Source organism: Rhinoderma darwinii, chromosome 1 (genome assembly GCF_050947455.1).
Source record: "Rhinoderma darwinii isolate aRhiDar2 chromosome 1, aRhiDar2.hap1, whole genome shotgun sequence".
Taxonomy (NCBI): Eukaryota; Metazoa; Chordata; class Amphibia; order Anura; family Rhinodermatidae; genus Rhinoderma; species Rhinoderma darwinii.
Genome location: NC_134687.1, coordinates 263,512,742 through 263,529,810, shown reverse-complemented (window position 1 = coordinate 263,529,810; position 17,069 = coordinate 263,512,742). Strand labels below are relative to the sequence as shown.

At 44.3% G+C, this 17,069-nt stretch overlaps 4 pseudogenes; all 4 read left to right on the top strand.

Moving 5' to 3' along the window:
- Window positions 1–2,709: 2,709 nt before the first annotated feature.
- On the top strand, window positions 2,710–2,828 carry LOC142707846 (5S ribosomal RNA; annotated as a pseudogene).
- Window positions 2,829–3,268: 440 nt separating this feature from the next.
- LOC142712138 (5S ribosomal RNA) lies at window positions 3,269–3,387 on the top strand (annotated as a pseudogene).
- Window positions 3,388–9,895: 6,508 nt separating this feature from the next.
- Window positions 9,896–10,014, top strand: LOC142694174 (5S ribosomal RNA; annotated as a pseudogene).
- Window positions 10,015–15,580: 5,566 nt separating this feature from the next.
- LOC142737522 (5S ribosomal RNA) lies at window positions 15,581–15,699 on the top strand (annotated as a pseudogene).
- Window positions 15,700–17,069: the final 1,370 nt, after the last annotated feature.

The following is a 17,069-nucleotide window of genomic DNA, read 5'->3' as shown; positions in this document are numbered from 1 at the left end:
GTATTACCGAACTTTCTCAGACTCGCTGATTCCATATATGCAAGCTACTTTCATGGATATTGCGAATAAGCAGGCCCCTCCCCCTGAAATGTTACAGGCCACTATAGTTACACCTCCTAAGCCGGGCAAATCCCCTAATTCCCCTGCCAATTTTCACCCAATATCGCTATTAAACTGCGATATAAAATTATATGCCAAACTATTGGCGAATAGATTGAATGAGTGCTTACCATCCCTAATAGCGCTAGAACAAGTAGGGTTTGTCAAGGGCCGTCAAGCCTGAGACGGTACGCGCAGGATGTTAGATCTTATACAGATAGCCGGAGAGTCTAAGAGTGCCTCCCTCTTTATTTCCCTAGATGCCGAAAAGGCATTTGACAGAGTTAACTGGCAATACCTGGAAGGTACTTTGGACAAATTTGGTTTTCATTCCTTTATAAAATCAGCCATACTTTCTCTATATTCCTCGCCATCGGCTAAGGTTCTGTCTTCCTGTATTCTTTCTAGATCTTTTAACATCACTAATGGGACTAGGCAGGGGTGTCCTCTATCCCCATTCATTTTTACCCTATGTATGGAACCATTTGCGGAAATGTTTCGAAATTCTGAAAATATCTCGGGTATACGGGTGGGTGGAAAAGAACACAAAATAGGATTATATGCGGAGGATGTTATTGTGACTTGCACCTCTCCCCTATTATCTTTGACAGAACTACTCTGCATCATCTCTAAGTTTTCAGAAATATCATATTATAAGTTAAATGTCTCTAAGTCCATGATGTTACCAATACATATAGAGCCTCAATTGAAACATACTTTGTCCAACTTTGATATGGCATGGGCAGACTCAGGGTTGGTATACTTGGATAAAACTTTACTCTTCGCTGTCTCTTGTTCTGCAAGAAAATTACTCATGGCAGATTTGAGATTGGAGTGTGAAAGACTGAATAAGTTCCAGTTATTGCTTCCCAAATACTTATATTTTTGCAGGACTATTCCACTGTTGATACCTACTAGTATCTCCTCTCAGATTCAGAACCTGTTTCTCCAGTTCATTTGGAATAATAAACGAGCGAGGGTAGCCAGAACTTTATTGTATCAGAAGGTTAAGGAAGGGGGTTTGGGAGTCCCAGATGTAACGGCATATAATGTAGCTGCCACCATGGATCAGTTAGGTTCGTTATGGAGCTCCACAGCTCCGTCACTTTGGGCCCAGTTGGAAAATTAGATGTTTCCCCGCTCTTCCATACGCAATCTGATGGCCGCGACATATGTGGGGACAGATAGGTCTAGAATGTTTTTGGTAACCACATCTGATGCACTGAAATGCTGGAAATTAAAGGTATGCGCAAATCATTGGGTGTACCTATCTCATGAACATATACCGTTGCAAGCATTTCAACCTTTAGTCCCACATGTTTTTTTGCAGACATGGGAATTGTTAGGTGTAACAGCCCTTTCAGATTTATATGAGGGAAAACACTTGAAATCATTTGAGCAGTTGGTAAAGGAATATGGCGTAACTAAATCCATGTTTTACCAGTATCTCCAGATACGGCATATGATACAAACAATTGCTATCCCGGCTCAACCTACAAATCTTTCCTCATATAACAAATTCCTGTTTAAATGGCATGGACACAGTAAGGGCTTAGCTTTTAGCTATGATCTCCTTTTGATAAAACAGTCCTCGGGGAAGACAGAGCATATACTACGATGGGAACGGGAGATGGGTTCTACGTTTTCTATGGCACAATGGTTGAAGGCCTCTAGTTGGATTACTCGTCATTCCAATGTGTTAACCATATTGAACTCAACTGTAAAATTCACCTGAGATGGTACCTAACACCATCCAGATGTGCACATATATTTCAAAGCAGTTCCAATGGCTGCTGGAGGGGGTGTGGCTCCTTGGGATCCACCTTGCATATGTGGTGGACCTGTCCTACGGTGGGAGAGATGTGGAAGGAGGTCTTTCGCCTATTACTAGAAATCACAGGAAGATCTATTCCTTTCTGGACGGAATTGGCTATCCTAGACATTGGTTTAGAAGACATAATGGCAAAGCATCAGGTACTAGTGCACCATGTCTTCATTGCTGCTAGAACGGCAATTGCCAAGTCCTGGAAGTCTCCTATTTCCCCTTCCCTGTCGGAAGTGATAGGCAGGGTAAATGTAGCATGTCACCATGAATCCATGCTATTACAATCTCCCTCTGGTTATACCAAGAATGCAAGTTATTGGGAGCTTTGGGTAAAATCGAAATATTATACCTAAATGAAGAGATTTTTCTGGTACATAATTTGTATTAACATTTGATTGAATATGGCATAGCAAAGTTGTCTGTTGTTTCTTGTTTATGTATATCCTTTCACTGACATATCACATGTATGTATTAATTCTATGCAGGTCCATGTTCTAGGACCAAGGATGGTTTATACTGTTGGAAAAAAAATTTAAAAATTGTAAATAAAAAATGTATTGATTTAAAAAAAAAAAAAAAATAGACTAAAGCTTTAAAAGTAAATGGCCATTCTAAGCTGAAATGTGCCTTTTCTCGTCAAATCGCAGAAGAATAACACTTTAAGACCTTGCTAGTAACAGTGTGGGAGACTGTCTGGGAATCCGTGGTGCGGTTGACTTTTTATTATGTCGTTTAGATTTTGTTTCACAATCGATTAAAAAGGACTATGGATTAAAGCACTTAAAGTCAATGGCTGTTCTAAGCTGAATGTGCCTGCTCTCGTCAGAACGCAAAAGTTACACAGCTTAAGGCCTTGCTAGTACCAGTGTGGGAGACTGTCTGGGAATCCGTGGTGCAGTTGTCTTTTTATTATGTCGTTTAGATTTTGTTTCACTACCGATTAAAAAGTACTATGGATTAAAACATTTAATGTCAATGGCCATTCTAAGCTGAATGTGCCTGCTCTCGTCAGATCACAGTAGTTACATGGCTTAAGGCCTTGCTAGTACCAGTGTGGGAGACAGTCTGGGAATCAGTGGTACTGTTGACCTAATTCTTTGTTGTTTACATTTTGTTTCACAATCGATTAAAAATAAAAATAGACTAAAGCTTTAAAAGTTAATGGCCATTCTAAGCTGAAATGTGCCTTTTCTCGTCAAATCGCAGAAGAATAACACTTTAAGACCTCTCTAGTACCAGTGTGGGAGACTGTCTGGGAATCCGTGCTGCTGTTGACCTATTGTTATGCTGTTTAGATTTTGTTTCACAATCGATTAAAAAGGACTATGGATTAACACATTTAATGTCAATGGCCATTCTAAGCTGAATGTGCCTGCTTTTGTCAAATTGTAGTAGTTACACAGCTTAAGGCCTCGCTAGTACCAGTGTGGGAGACTGTCTGGGAATCCGTGGTGCTGTTGACCTATTGTTATGCTCTTTAGATTTTGTTTCACAATCGATTAAAAATAAAAATAGACTAAATCTTTAAAAGTTAATGGCCATTCTAAGCTGAAATGTGCCTTTTCTCGTCAAATCGCAGAAGAATAACACTTTAAGACCTCGCTAGTACCAGTGTGGGAGACTGTCTGGGAATCCGTGGTGCGGTTGACTTTTTATGTTTAGCTTTTGTTTCACAATCGATTAAAAAGGACTATGGATTAAAGCATTTGATGTCAATGGCAGTTCTGAACTGAATGTGCCTGCCCACGTCAGATTGTAGTAGTTACACAGCTTAAGGCCTCGCTAGTACCAGTGTGGGAGACTGTCAGGGAATCCGTGCTGCTGTTGACCTATTGTTATACTGTTTAGATTTTGTTTCACAATCGATTAAAAATAAAAATAGACTAAAGCTTTAAAAGTTAATGGCCATTCTAAGCTGAAATGTGCCTTTTCTCGTCAAATCGCAGAAGAATAAAACTTTAAGACCTCGCTAGTACCAGTGTGGGAGACTGTCTGGGAATCCATGGTGCTGTTGACCTATTGTTATGCGGTTTAGATTTTGTTTCACAATCGATTAAAAAGGACTATGGATTAAAGCATTTAATGTCAATGGCCATTCTAAGCTGAATGTGCCTGCTCTCGTCAGATCTGCATCTAGGAAGAAGGAAGCGTCTCCCGCGCAATACCAGATGGTCTCTGTCTATGCAGATCTTTCAGCGGCCACGTTGCAACTACGGAGGCAATTTGCGCCAATCATTCTCTACAGATGGGGATTTCCTGTGCGCCTGCTCGTCCACATGAACGACTCCTTACACATCATCAGATCCGTACAAGATGGCATCTCTCTCCTTCTCCTGTGGAATATTCGGGTCACACTAATGGAGAATACGCCAAAAGCTGCTCCCCCTCCTGTTGCTGAGGAATGGCACACGGTCCGGTCACGCAATCGTCCACGGCGTTGAGGTGGTTCGCTTACTAGGATGCAGTGCCGTCCACTGTACTGGTTTTCAAGATGACTGTTTTCCCCCATTATTGTCCTGAACACAGCCGGTGTTCAGACACATTTCCTTTAATGTACATTTTTCTTATGTTTTGGTTCGTCCTGTTTTGCCACATACATCTGCAGACCTGCCGAGGTAGCTATATGTCTCTCCATAATGCCTTTTCCTTGATTACATCTGTAATGCATTGGTATGTTCTCCTGTTCACCCAACTCGATACACGGTTATTTTCATGTGTCCGCAAGCAACAACACACCTTACATAGTCATGGCGCTTAAATTTGCTTCCATTAACGTTAATGGCTTGAACAACCCATATAAACGCTCTACTATGTGGAAAGAAGCCCTTAAAATTTCCTGTGACGTCCTCTACGTGCAAGAGACGCATTTATTAGAAAAGGATGCCGTTCGTCTGAAACATCCTGCATTCCCCCACGTCTTTCAATCTCATCACTCAACCAAAACTAGGGGTGTGTTGTTGGCTGTGAAAAATACGGTCGCTTTCCAAACGTCTGATCTACTAACCGATCCCAATGGGAGATATATTATCCTACGGTTTTCTATTAATAATGTCCAATATACCATAGTTACAATATACGCCCCTAACCGTCACCAATTGAAGTTCTTACACAAGATGACACGCCTAATTTCTAAACACAAACAGGGTAGACTGATCTTGTGTGGAGACTTTAATTCCGTGATGGATGCGGAGCTGGACTCCACCTCGCAATCCCGCCATTCTCATGCCGTCATAGGTGATTTGTTCTGGAAGGAAGAAATACACGACATTTGGCGCATGCAACACAGCTAGGAGAGGGACTTCACGCACCATTCTCAGGTACACAATAGTTATGCCAGACTAGACATGTTTCTAGTAGACAAAGAGACTATTTTCCTAACTGAGTCCACGACTATTGGTGACGTCTGCTGGTCAGATCACGCTCCTCTCACCCTGACCCTCAAGGAAGCACACAATGCCCCGCCTACATACCTGTGGAGGGCTAGCCCCTTTCTCCTCTCCCTTCCCACACATAGCAAAACCGTGGGGACTGACCTGGCGGAGTATTTTGCAATTAATGACACAACAGATATTGGAATTGCAGCCCTATGGAACGCACATAAGGCCTACATTAGAGGCACCTTTATCAGACTGGGCCATATGGTTAAAAAACAAAAGGCAGAGGAAGTCTTGGGCCTGACTGAGGAAATCCGGTGCTTAGACGCAAAAAACAAAGTTGCTCCCACAGACGCCCAAGCGTCTCAGCTCCTACTTCTAAGACAACGCCTCAGATTGTGTCTGCTGTCAGAGTATGAAAAATCCCTTAGAAAAACTAAAGCGAAATACTATTCCCAAAATAATAAGGCAGGGAAATTATTAGCAGAGCGCCTCAAACTCCAGCACCAGAAATCCAGAATTCCGTTCCTCCGGAATCCACAGTCTCAAGCCAAAATTGTAGATCCTAGGGACATAGCTGAACAGTTCCGCAAATACTACTCCTCCTTGTATAATATTAGAGAGGATCCTTTTGTCGAGCGGCCAATCCCCTCTGATATACAAGACTTCCTCCAATCTGCCTCTCTACCTAGCCTCACCCCAGCGCAACTTCAGATACTAAACGCCCCTATCACCGAATCGGAAATTGTAAAAATCATACAATCCCTTCCACAAGGGAAAGCCCCTGGTCCTGACGGACTCACTACCTTATATTATAAAAACTTTGCTACCCAACTGGTACCATATTTGAGAAGATTTTTCCAACAAGCCATGACCTGCGGTTCATTCCCTAGGGAAAACCAAGCGGCACTAATTGTCACACTACCCAAACCAGGTAAAGCTACTGACGCACCTCAAAACTTCCGGCCTATCTCGTTGCTAAATGCCAATCTTAAACTTTACGCAAAGTTGATAGTCAATAGACTCACCCCTATGTTAGCCACCCTGATAAGCAGTGACCAAGTCGGTTTCATCAAAGGCAGACAAGCATCCGATAACACCCGTCGGGTCTTGAATCTACTACACCATCTGGAATCAACTAAAGAGCGGGCGACACTCCTAGCACTAGATGCAGAAAAGGCGTTTGACCGTATTAATTGGACATATGCCTTTTCGACCCTACAAACGATGGGGTTGGATGGTGACATCCTGACTGCTATTCAGGCTCTGTATTCTGCTCCATCGGCCAGAGTGTACACCAATGGTGTCCTTTCTCGGGTTTTTGATATCTCTAATGGTACCCGTCAGGGCTGTCCCCTGTCCCCAATAATATTCATTCTCTCTATGGAACCCCTGGCCCAACACATCAAAAAACATAGCTTAATTCATGGTATAAAAATTGGTAACAGAGTGCATACCATCTCATTGTATGCGGATGATATCATTTTGTCCCTTTCCCAACCTGTTAGCTCACTTGAAGCGGTTATGGATGTTATTAAATCCTTTGGCAAACTCTCCTATTATAAGCTAAACACCCAGAAATCCCAGATGCTTCCCATACACTTAGATTCCGACACATTGTATTTTCTGAAATCGAAATACTCATTTGACTGGAGAATAGATGGCATTCAATACTTAGGAATTACCATCTCTCCCTCCTTCCGTGACCTATACAAAGTCAACTACGAACCCCTACTTCAATCCATACATGCAGAATCTGAGAGACTTCTCCAACACGACACGTCATGGATAGGACGCATAGCAGCGTACAAAATGCTCCTTTTACCCAGACTATTATACCTCTTTCGCACCCTTCCAATCAGCTTGCCCTCCAAGTTCTTTGTGACGGCACAAAAAACACTATCCCGCTTTGTGTGGTCTGGATGTAAACCCAGAACCTCCCGACATATCTTGTCCCGTGACAAAAAGTTGGGTGGACTGAGTGTCCCAAACATACATAGCTACTACACTGCCACCCTAGTGGCACAGACTGTGGATTGGTGGCAGGATAATCAAGATATCCATTGGCTTCAAATTGAATCATCATACATATCTCCGATAAGCTTAAAAACCGCCTTGTTTTTGACCTTCTGGGATATTTCGTTGATGCGTTCAATATCTCCACTAACTCAGGCGACCCTACAGTGTTGGTCCTACTTACACCGCACATCTACTGAACAAATCCCACTATTAAAGTCGTACATTCCCATTGATATCTTTTCACTGATTGTTCCCAACTTACCACTGTCTTCATGGTCCCTGAAGGGCATTACCAATGTATCTCACTTGTTTAAAGATAATTGCTTGGTGAGCTTTGAACATCTCGTGGCTCAATATTCTATTCCTGCCTCAGATTTCTTTAAATATCTCCAGATTAGAGATTGTGCTATGACGTATAATAATTTTGATGCTGTATGTCTTTTTAAAATGTTTGGGTATCTTTCTAAACATGGCAAGGGCCTGAGATTTGTGTATAAACTACTACCGTGTTTCCCCGAAAGTAAGACAGTGTCTTACTTTCTTTTTATCCCCAAAAGCCCCACTATGTCTTACTTTCGGGGTATGTCTTATATTGGAAAAAAATTGTCGAATTATTATTATTTTTTTTTTCACAAACTTTATTTAACTGTTTTACATTTTTTTTTTTAGTCCCACCAGGGGACTTCACTATGCGATGTGCCGATCGCATATATAATGCTTTGGTATACTTAGTATACCGAAGCATTATTGCCTGTCAGTGTAAAACTGACAGGCAACCTATTAGGTCATGCCTCCGGCATCGCCTAACAGGCAGATGCTGAAGGCAGACCTGGGGGTCTTTGTTAGACCCCCGGCTGTCATGGAAACCCGACGGCGACCCGCGATTTGTTTGCGGGGGCGCCGATCGGGTGACAGAGGGAGCTCCCCCCTCTGTCAAACACATTAAATGCCGCTGTCACTATTGACAGCGGCATTTAATGGGTTAAACTGCCGGAATCGGCGCGCGCTTCGATTCCGGCAGTTGCAGCAGGAGCCAGGCTGTGTATAACAGCCGTGCTCCTGCCGCTGATCGCGTGGGTACAGTCTCAGTACCCGCGCCATCACAGGACGGCGCGGTGACGTATGGAGAGGGGGGCGGCGCGGAATTGGGCAGGAGGCGGCAATACCCCCGTGTTTCCCCGAAAGTAAGACATATGTCTTACTTTCGGGGTACGGCTTATATTAGCCGACCCCCCTGAAACCCCCGATACGTCTTACAATCGGTGGTGTCTTACTATCGGGGAAACACGGTACATTAACACTCACTCTTCTCCAAAACGTATCCCATGCGGCTCTGGGAAGGAGAATTGAACTGCTCTTTTTCAGAAGAAGCCTGGGTGGCTGCATTTAAATTAATTTACAAAGCATTACCCTGTATCCAACACGTAGAAGCTGCTATAAAGACCTCACTACGGTGGTACTACACCCCTGATAGACTACACAAAATGTTCCCTGAGTCATCACCATTATGCTGGAGAAGCTGTGGCCACACTGGCACTCTTTATCATACGTTGTGGGCATGCCCTATACTCATTCCGTACTGGTCTCAGGTTTTTGACCTTGTGTCCATAGTCTCCAAATGTAATATTGCACAATCTCCCCAGATGGCCCTGTTGTTTATAGAAATGGAGTCAATACCTGTAGCGCTTAGATGCTTGATTTGTAAAATCCTAGTCATGGCCAAATTGGTGGTGACTCGCCATTGGAAGGAAATTGCTGCCCCGCTAATAGGAGAACTGATTATACTTATCAATACGACATATGCATATGAAAAAATCATCTCATTGGGTAACTCCTCGTTCCACAAATTCTCAGCAATATGGAATCCATGGTCAACGAGTGTATACTACAATGCATAACATGAAGGTGCACTTGGCCTCGAAGTCATTGTCTTTCCCCAATATGGGGTATCAAGATTTGCCAAGATGATATATGTGGCTTACATGTTCTTCGTTGCATGTTTATTCTTTTTCTGTTCTTTTTTTAATGTTATGACACAATGACATCTCTCCAACCACGACTGCTTTAATTTTTGCTTTCTATGAAGAGATGATTGATTGTACCAATGATATCGCAAAGTTTAAATGCGAAAATGTTGTTCTGTTTTCATGCAAAAACTAATAAAAAACTATTGAAACGAAAAAGAAAAATAGACTAAAGCTTTAAAAGTTAATCGCCATTCTAAGCTGAAATGTGCCTTTTCTCATCAAATCGCAGAAGAATAACACTTTAAGACCTCGCTAGTACCAGTGTGGGAGACTGTCTGGGAATCCGTGGTGCTGTTGACCTAACGCTTTGTTGTTTAGATTTTCTTTCACAATCGATTAAAAAGAAAAATAGACTAAAGCTTTAAAAGTTAATGGCCATTCTAAGCTAAAATTAGCTTTTTCTCGTCAAATCGCAGATGAATAACACTTCAAGACCTCGCTAGTACCAGTGTGGGAGACTGTCTGGGAATCCATGGTGCGGTTGACTTTTTATGTCGTTTAGATTTTGTTTCACAATAGGTTAAAAAGGACTATGGATTAAGGCATTTAATGTCAATGGCCATTCTAAGCTGAATGTGCCTGCTCTCGTCGGATCGCAGAAGTTACACGGCTTAAGGCCTCGCTAGAACCAGTGTGGGAGACTGTCTGGGAATTTGAGGTGTTGTTGACCTAACGCTTTATTGTTTTGATTTTGTTTCACAATCGATTAAAAATTGACTAAAGCTTTAATTGTTAACGGCTATTCTAAGCTAAAATGTGCCTTTTCTCATCAAATCGCAGAAATAAAACACTTTAAAGGGGTTTTCCGGAAGTAAAAAATTACTTTTAATTAAACTAAACAATAAAAAACATTTAACTTTGTAATGTACTTACGTTTGATTTGCTGGATGTATCGTCGTATCCCCTCTTCGGTCACGTGACCGCTTGTCCATGTAAAATTTGCACTTCCTGTGCATACCCGTCGATTCGCGCCTAACTTCCGGTTTGCGGTTTCCGGTTTTCACATTGTACGGTTACGTCATAAATGACATAACTGTACCACGTGTTTTCCCCATCTGCTTAGAGCATGCGTGGTTGACACTACCACGCATGCTCTGTTAAATGATATGGCTGCGTCTTCAGCAGCAGTGTTTCATTGCGCATGCACAAGTTTTAATATGTGGTGTCGGTGTGCACTGTGACGGCCGTGTCTGCCGTAGCTCGCTCTCTCCTTCTCCTCCTCACAGTCCGAAGCGCATGTGAGGAGGAGGAGGAGGGTGTTTATTTGCTCACTGTAGGAGCGGAATCCCCAAGCCCGGGATTGGGGATTCCGCTCCAGGAGAAGTCACAGACTTCACTGTGTCCATATATGGACACAGTGACTTTTGAAGCGGAATCACCTTCGAATTGGCCGGGGATTCCGCTCCAAGAGAATTCACAGACTTCACTGTGTCCATATATGGACAGTGACGTCAGGGACTAATGAAGCGGAATCCCCGCCGATGTGGCCGGGGATTCCGCTCCAAGAGAAGTCACAGACTTCACTGTGTCCATATATGGACAGTGACGTCAGGGACTAATGAAGCGGAATCCCCGCCTATGTGGCCGGGGATTCCGCTCCAAGAGAAGTCACAGACTTCACTGTGTCCATATATGGACACAGTGACTTCTGAAGCGGAATCACCGGCGAATTGGCCGGGGATTCCGCTCCAGGGAAAGTCACTGACTTCAATGTGTCCATATATGGACAGTGACGTGAGGGACTTCTGAAGCGGAATCCCCGCCGATGTGGCCGGGGATTCCGCTCCAGGAGAAGTCACTGACTTCACTGTGTCCATATATGGACAGTGACGTCAGGGACTTCTGAAGCGGAATCCCCACCTATGTGGCCGGAGATTCCGTTCCAGGAGAAGTACCTCACTTCACTGTTCATATATGGACAGTGAAGTGAGGGATTTCTCCAGAGCCGTCCCCTACAGGAAAGTAGGGGGGGGTGGCATTGCCTACAGGGGGGCTATGTGACATTACCTACAGGGGGGGCTATGTGGCATTACCTACAGGGGGGGCTATGTGGCATTACCTACAGGGGGGGGGCTATGTGGCATTACCTACAGGGGGGCTATGTGGCATTACCTACAGGGGGGACTATGTGGCATTACCTACAGGGGGGGCTATGTGGCATTACCTACAGGGGGGGCTATGTGGCATTACCTACAGGGGGGGCTATGTGGCATTACCTACAGGGGGGGCTATGTGGCATTACCTACAGGGGGGGCTATGTGGCATTACCTACAGAGGGGGCTATGTGGCATCACCTACAGGGGGGGCTATGTGGCATTACCTACAGGGGGGGCTATGTGGCATTACCTACAGGGGGGCTATGTGGCATTACCTACAGGGGAGGCTATGTGGCATTACCTACAGGGGGCTGTGTGGCATTACCTACAAGGGGGCTGTGTGGCATTACCTACAAGGGGGCTGTGTGGCATTACCTACAGAGGGGCTGTGTGGCATTACCTACAGGGGGGCTGTGTGGCATTACCTACACGGGGGCTGTGTGGCATTACCTACAGGGGGGCTATGTGGCATTACCTACAGGGGGGGCTATGTGGCATTACCTACAGGGGGGGGGGCTATGTGGCATTACCTACAGGGGGGGGCTATGTGGCATTACCTACAGGGGGGGCTATGTGGCATTACCTACAGGGGGGCTATGTGGCATTACCTACAGGGGGGCTATGTGGCATTACCTACAGGGGGGGCTATGTGGCATTACCTACAGGGGGGGCTGTGTGGCATTACCTACAAGGGGGCTGTGTGGCATTACATACAGGGGGGCTGTGTGGCATTACCTACAGGGGGGCTGTGTGGCATTACCTACAGGGGGGCTGTGTGGCATTACCTACAGGGGGGCTGTGTGGCATTACCTACAGGGGGCTGTGTGGCATTACTTACAGGGGGCTGTGTAGCATTACTTACAGGGGGCTGTGTGGCACTGCCTACAAGGGGGATGTGTGGCATTGCCTACAGGGGGGCTGTGTGGCATTACCTACAGGGGGGCTGTGTGGCATTACATACAGGGGGGCTGTGTGGCATTACCTACAGGGGGCTGTGTGGCATTACCTACAGGGGGGGCTGTGGCAGTATCTATAGAAGGTAGTGTGTGGCATTATCTACAGAGGGCAGTGTGTGGCAGAAAATTGACAAATTAAATTAATCCGTTTTTAAAACGGACAAGGAAAAAAACGGGTGCAAAACGGGTTAAAAACGGAAGCATGGTCCGGAATGGAACAGATGCAAAACGGCCGAGAAAATGGACCAAAACCGCCGTTTTTTATAGGCCGACACTCAGACCCTCTCGTGTGAATAGAGCCTAAAGGTAGTTGATGACGCGCCGTGTCTTTACACAGTCGAAAGTGCTGTCTTAACAAAGACACGGAGCGTCATCAATCACAGAACACGCCCCCTCCTCTGACAATCTCTTCGTCCACACCTTCTCATCCTTCTTCACACTTGTAGTTCCCGCACTGTGTGTGTATATATGTGTATATATACATATATCTATAATTTTGTGTGTGTGTATGTATATGCGTGTATGTATATATATATATATATATAATTTGTATGTGTTCATATATATGTATGTGTGTATATATATATATATACATATATATATATATACACACACACACATTTTATATATATATATATATATATATATATATATATATACACACACATACACAAAATTTTAGATATAAAAATATATATAAATAGTGAGACACACTAAGGCCTCATGCACACGACCGTAGCCATGTGCACGGCCGTGATCTTCGCGTCGGCCTGCCCCGGAGTGTCACCCGCGAGCCACCCACAAATCGCGGGCTGTGCACATGGCCACGTCCATTATTTTCTATGAGCCTGGATCGCAGAACACGGCCGTACTAAGAAATGTCCGTTCTTTACCGCGGTCCAGGGTTCTGGGCCATACACGGACCTTGGAAACCACGGTCTTTTGCATGGGCCCATAGAAGTGAATGGAGCCGCAATTCTCTCGTGGATTTTCGGGGGAATTACGCCCACAAAAGCACGTTAGTGTGTATGGGGCCTTACATGCATTTATAGTAAATTATGTAAAAAAAAGAAACGTTTTACCATTGTTTGGAGTAGTGTTTGGTGTTTGCTTCACTGTAAGGCCATGTTCACACAGTTATTTGCAGGCAGAAAATTCTGCCTCAAAATTTCGCTTGAATTTTCAGGCAGATTTTGATCTGCCTACACGCCATTTGCCACGATTTTTGACTGCGGGCATTGAGCGCAACTTGCAAAAACGCTGCGAAAAACGCTTTCTCTGCCTCCCATAGATGTCAGAGGAGTAAACGCCCGAAGATAGGGCACGTCGGTTCTTTTTCCCTCAATGGCCGTGGGCAAAAAACGTGGCAAACGACGTGCAGGCAGGTCAAAATCTGCCTCCAAATTCAAGACAGAATCTTGATGCAGAATTTTCTGCCAGCAAAAAAACTCAGTGTGAACAGGGCCTAATACAGGATCTATTGGAACAGATCCAGCAGCAGGTGAGGTAAATGTGCTGACTGGATTGTGTGTACCAAGATGTCTGACTTAGGTGGAGTGGGCAGACTTAGGGCATGTTCACACGGCCTATTTTCGTCCGTTTTTCGGGCCGTAAACTCCCGAAAAACGACCGAAAAATCCGAAGGAGCGTTTTTTGATGTGTTTTTTTACGCATAAAAAAACCACCGCGAAAAAAAGTGCAGGAAACCTCTTGAGACTTTTTGGAGCCATTTTCCATAGACTGTAGTGAAAAAAGCTCCAAAAACGGGCGTAAAAAACGCAGCGAAAATCACGATTTGAACAAAAAACTTCTGAAAATCAGGAGCTGTTTTCTCTTTTAGGCTATGTTCACACGGGGTATTTTGCCGAGTTTTTTGACGCGGAAACCGCGTCGCAAAACTCGTCAGAAACGGCCCGAGAACGCCTCCCATTGATTTCAATGGGAGGCGTCGGCGTCTTTTTCCCGCGAGCAGTAAAACTGCCTCGCGGGAAAAAGAAGCGACATGCCCTATCTTCGGGCGCTTCCGCCTCGGACCTCCCATTGACTTCAATGGGAGGCAGGAGAAAGCGTATATCTCGCTGTTTTATGCCCGCGGCGCTCAATGGCCGCGGGCGAAAAAAGGCGCGATAATTGCCGCGAAAATCGGCGTGCAGGGAGAGGAATATCTGCCTCAAAGTTCCAAACGGAATTTTGAGGCAGATATTCCTCCCCCAAAATACTCCGTGTGAACATAGCCTAAAACGGCTCCGTATTTTGAGACGTCTTTGCCTGTGAACATAACCTGACATTTATCAGGCTGTGGAAGGGGCGGGGGAGGGAGACGGGTGCCTGTACTTAGATCAGGGATAGATGGGGGCACAAAGGATAATGATGATTATTACTGTGTAAGGGCTTATTTAGACGAGCGTGTAATACGTCCGTGCAACGCGCGTGATTTTCACACGCCTCGCACAGACCTATATTAGTCTATGGGGCCGTGCAGATTGTCTGTGAGTTTCACGCAGCGTGTGTCCGCTGCGTAAAAGTCACGACATGTCCGATATTTGTGTGTTGTTCGCGCATCACGCACCCATTGAAGTCAATGGGTGCGTGAAAATTACGCGCAGCACACGGAAGCACTTCCGTGGTACGCGCGTGATTCGCGCAACAGCAGTAAAAAGTATGAATGAAAACAGAAAAGCACCACGTGTAATCCAGCCTCAGACAGTGTGCAGGGGGGGAGCCGTCTGCCTGTTATTTGTAATTAGAGCAGGGAAGGACCATGTGACCATAGAGGGGCGTGGCAGTATGCAAGTAGCTGAGGTGCTTTGGAGGAAGAGGGAGGATGCAACTGTCTCCTCAGATGCAGCCGGGGATCATGGGTATAGTGGGTTACAAGACAGGAAACAGCCAGTAAGGCATGTAACCAAACAGCAAGGGATGTAAACAAACAGAAAAAGCAGCAGTGATGATGGAAATCAAACAGAAACTGGTTAGAAGTTTAATAGGGGGTATTAGGGAAGGCAAATCAAGGCTGGGGGACATTTTTTAGAAACATTTTTTTTCCTGGACAACCCCTTTAAGACCTCGCTAGTACCAGTGTGGGAGACTGTCTGGGAATCCGTGGTGTTGTTGACTTATTATTACTTTGTTTAGCTTTTGTTTCACAATCGATTAAAAAGGACTATGGATTAAAGCATTTAATGTCAATGGCCATTCTAAGCTGAATGTGCCTGCTCTCGTCAGATCGCAGTAGTTACACGGCTTAAGGCCTTGCTAGTACTAGTGTGGGAGACTGTCTGGGAATCCGTGGTGCTGATGACCTATTGTTATGCTGTTTAGATTTTGTTTCACAATCAATTAAAAATAAAAATAGACTAAAGCTTTAAAAGTTAATGGCCATTCTAAGCTGAAATGTGCCTTTTCTCGTCAAATCGCAGAAGATTAACACTTTAAGACCTCGCTAGTACCAGTGTGGGAGACTGTCTGGCAATCCGTGGTGCTGTTGACCTAACGCTTTGTTGTTTAGATTTTGTTTCACAACGGATTAAAAATAAAAATAGACTAAAGCTTTAAACGTTAACGTCTATTCTAAGCTAAAATGTGCCTTTTCTCGTCAAATCGCAGAAGAATAACACTTTAAGACCTCGCTAGTACCAGTGTGGGAGACTGTCTGGGAATCCGTGTTGCTGTTGACTTATTATAATGTTGTTTAGCTTTTGTTTCACAATCAATTAAAAAAGGACTATGGACTAAAGCTTAAGATGTCAATGGCCATTCTAAGTTGAATGTGCCTGCTCTCATCAGATTGCAGTACTCACGTGGCTTTGGGGCTCGCTAGTACCAGTGTGGGATTCTGTGGTGCTGTTGACCTATTGTTATGCTGTTTAGATTTTGTTTCACAATATATTAAAAATAAAAATAGACTAAAGCTTTAAAAGTTAATGACCATTCTAAGCTGAAATGTGCCTTTTATCGTCAAATCGCAGAAGAATAACACTTTAAGACCTCGCTAGTACCAGTGTGAGAGACTGTCTGGGAATCCGTGGTGTGGTTTACTTATTACTATGTCGTTTAGATTATGTTTCATAATCGATTAAAAAAAGGACTATGGACTAAAGCTTAAAGGGAATGTGTTGCCAGAAAAACATGTTTTTTTAAAAAAAATTAAACATTTAGTGTGTGGGTGATTAAACATTGTTCAAATTTTTTTTATTTTTTTCACAAGTCAGGAAATATTATAAATTAATTCTAATTTATAATACTACCCATTTTTGGTCACTAGATGGAGCTATTCCCGAAATTGCAGCTTTGCAAAATTGGGTAAAAAGCCCTCGCTCTAGTGAGCTCTCAGCATCCCCCCCTCCTTTATCCTGGCTAGTGCCGGGATAAATGAGGGGTTTGAACGGTGTAACCTCCTACACTGTGTGTCGCCATTTTTTGAGCTAACACACAGTGTAGTAGGTTTACATACAGTAGTAAACACACACAAACACGAACATACATTGAAATCTCTTACCTGCTCCTGCCGCCGCGGCTCCCTCCGGCCCGTCCGCTCCGTTTGCTGCCGCTGGTCCAAGTGCACAAATCCGGAAGCCGCGACCGGAAGTAGTAATATTACTGTCCGGCCGCGACTTCCGGTCCACAGGAAAATGGCGCCGGACGGCGCCAATTTCGAATTGGACTGTGTGGGA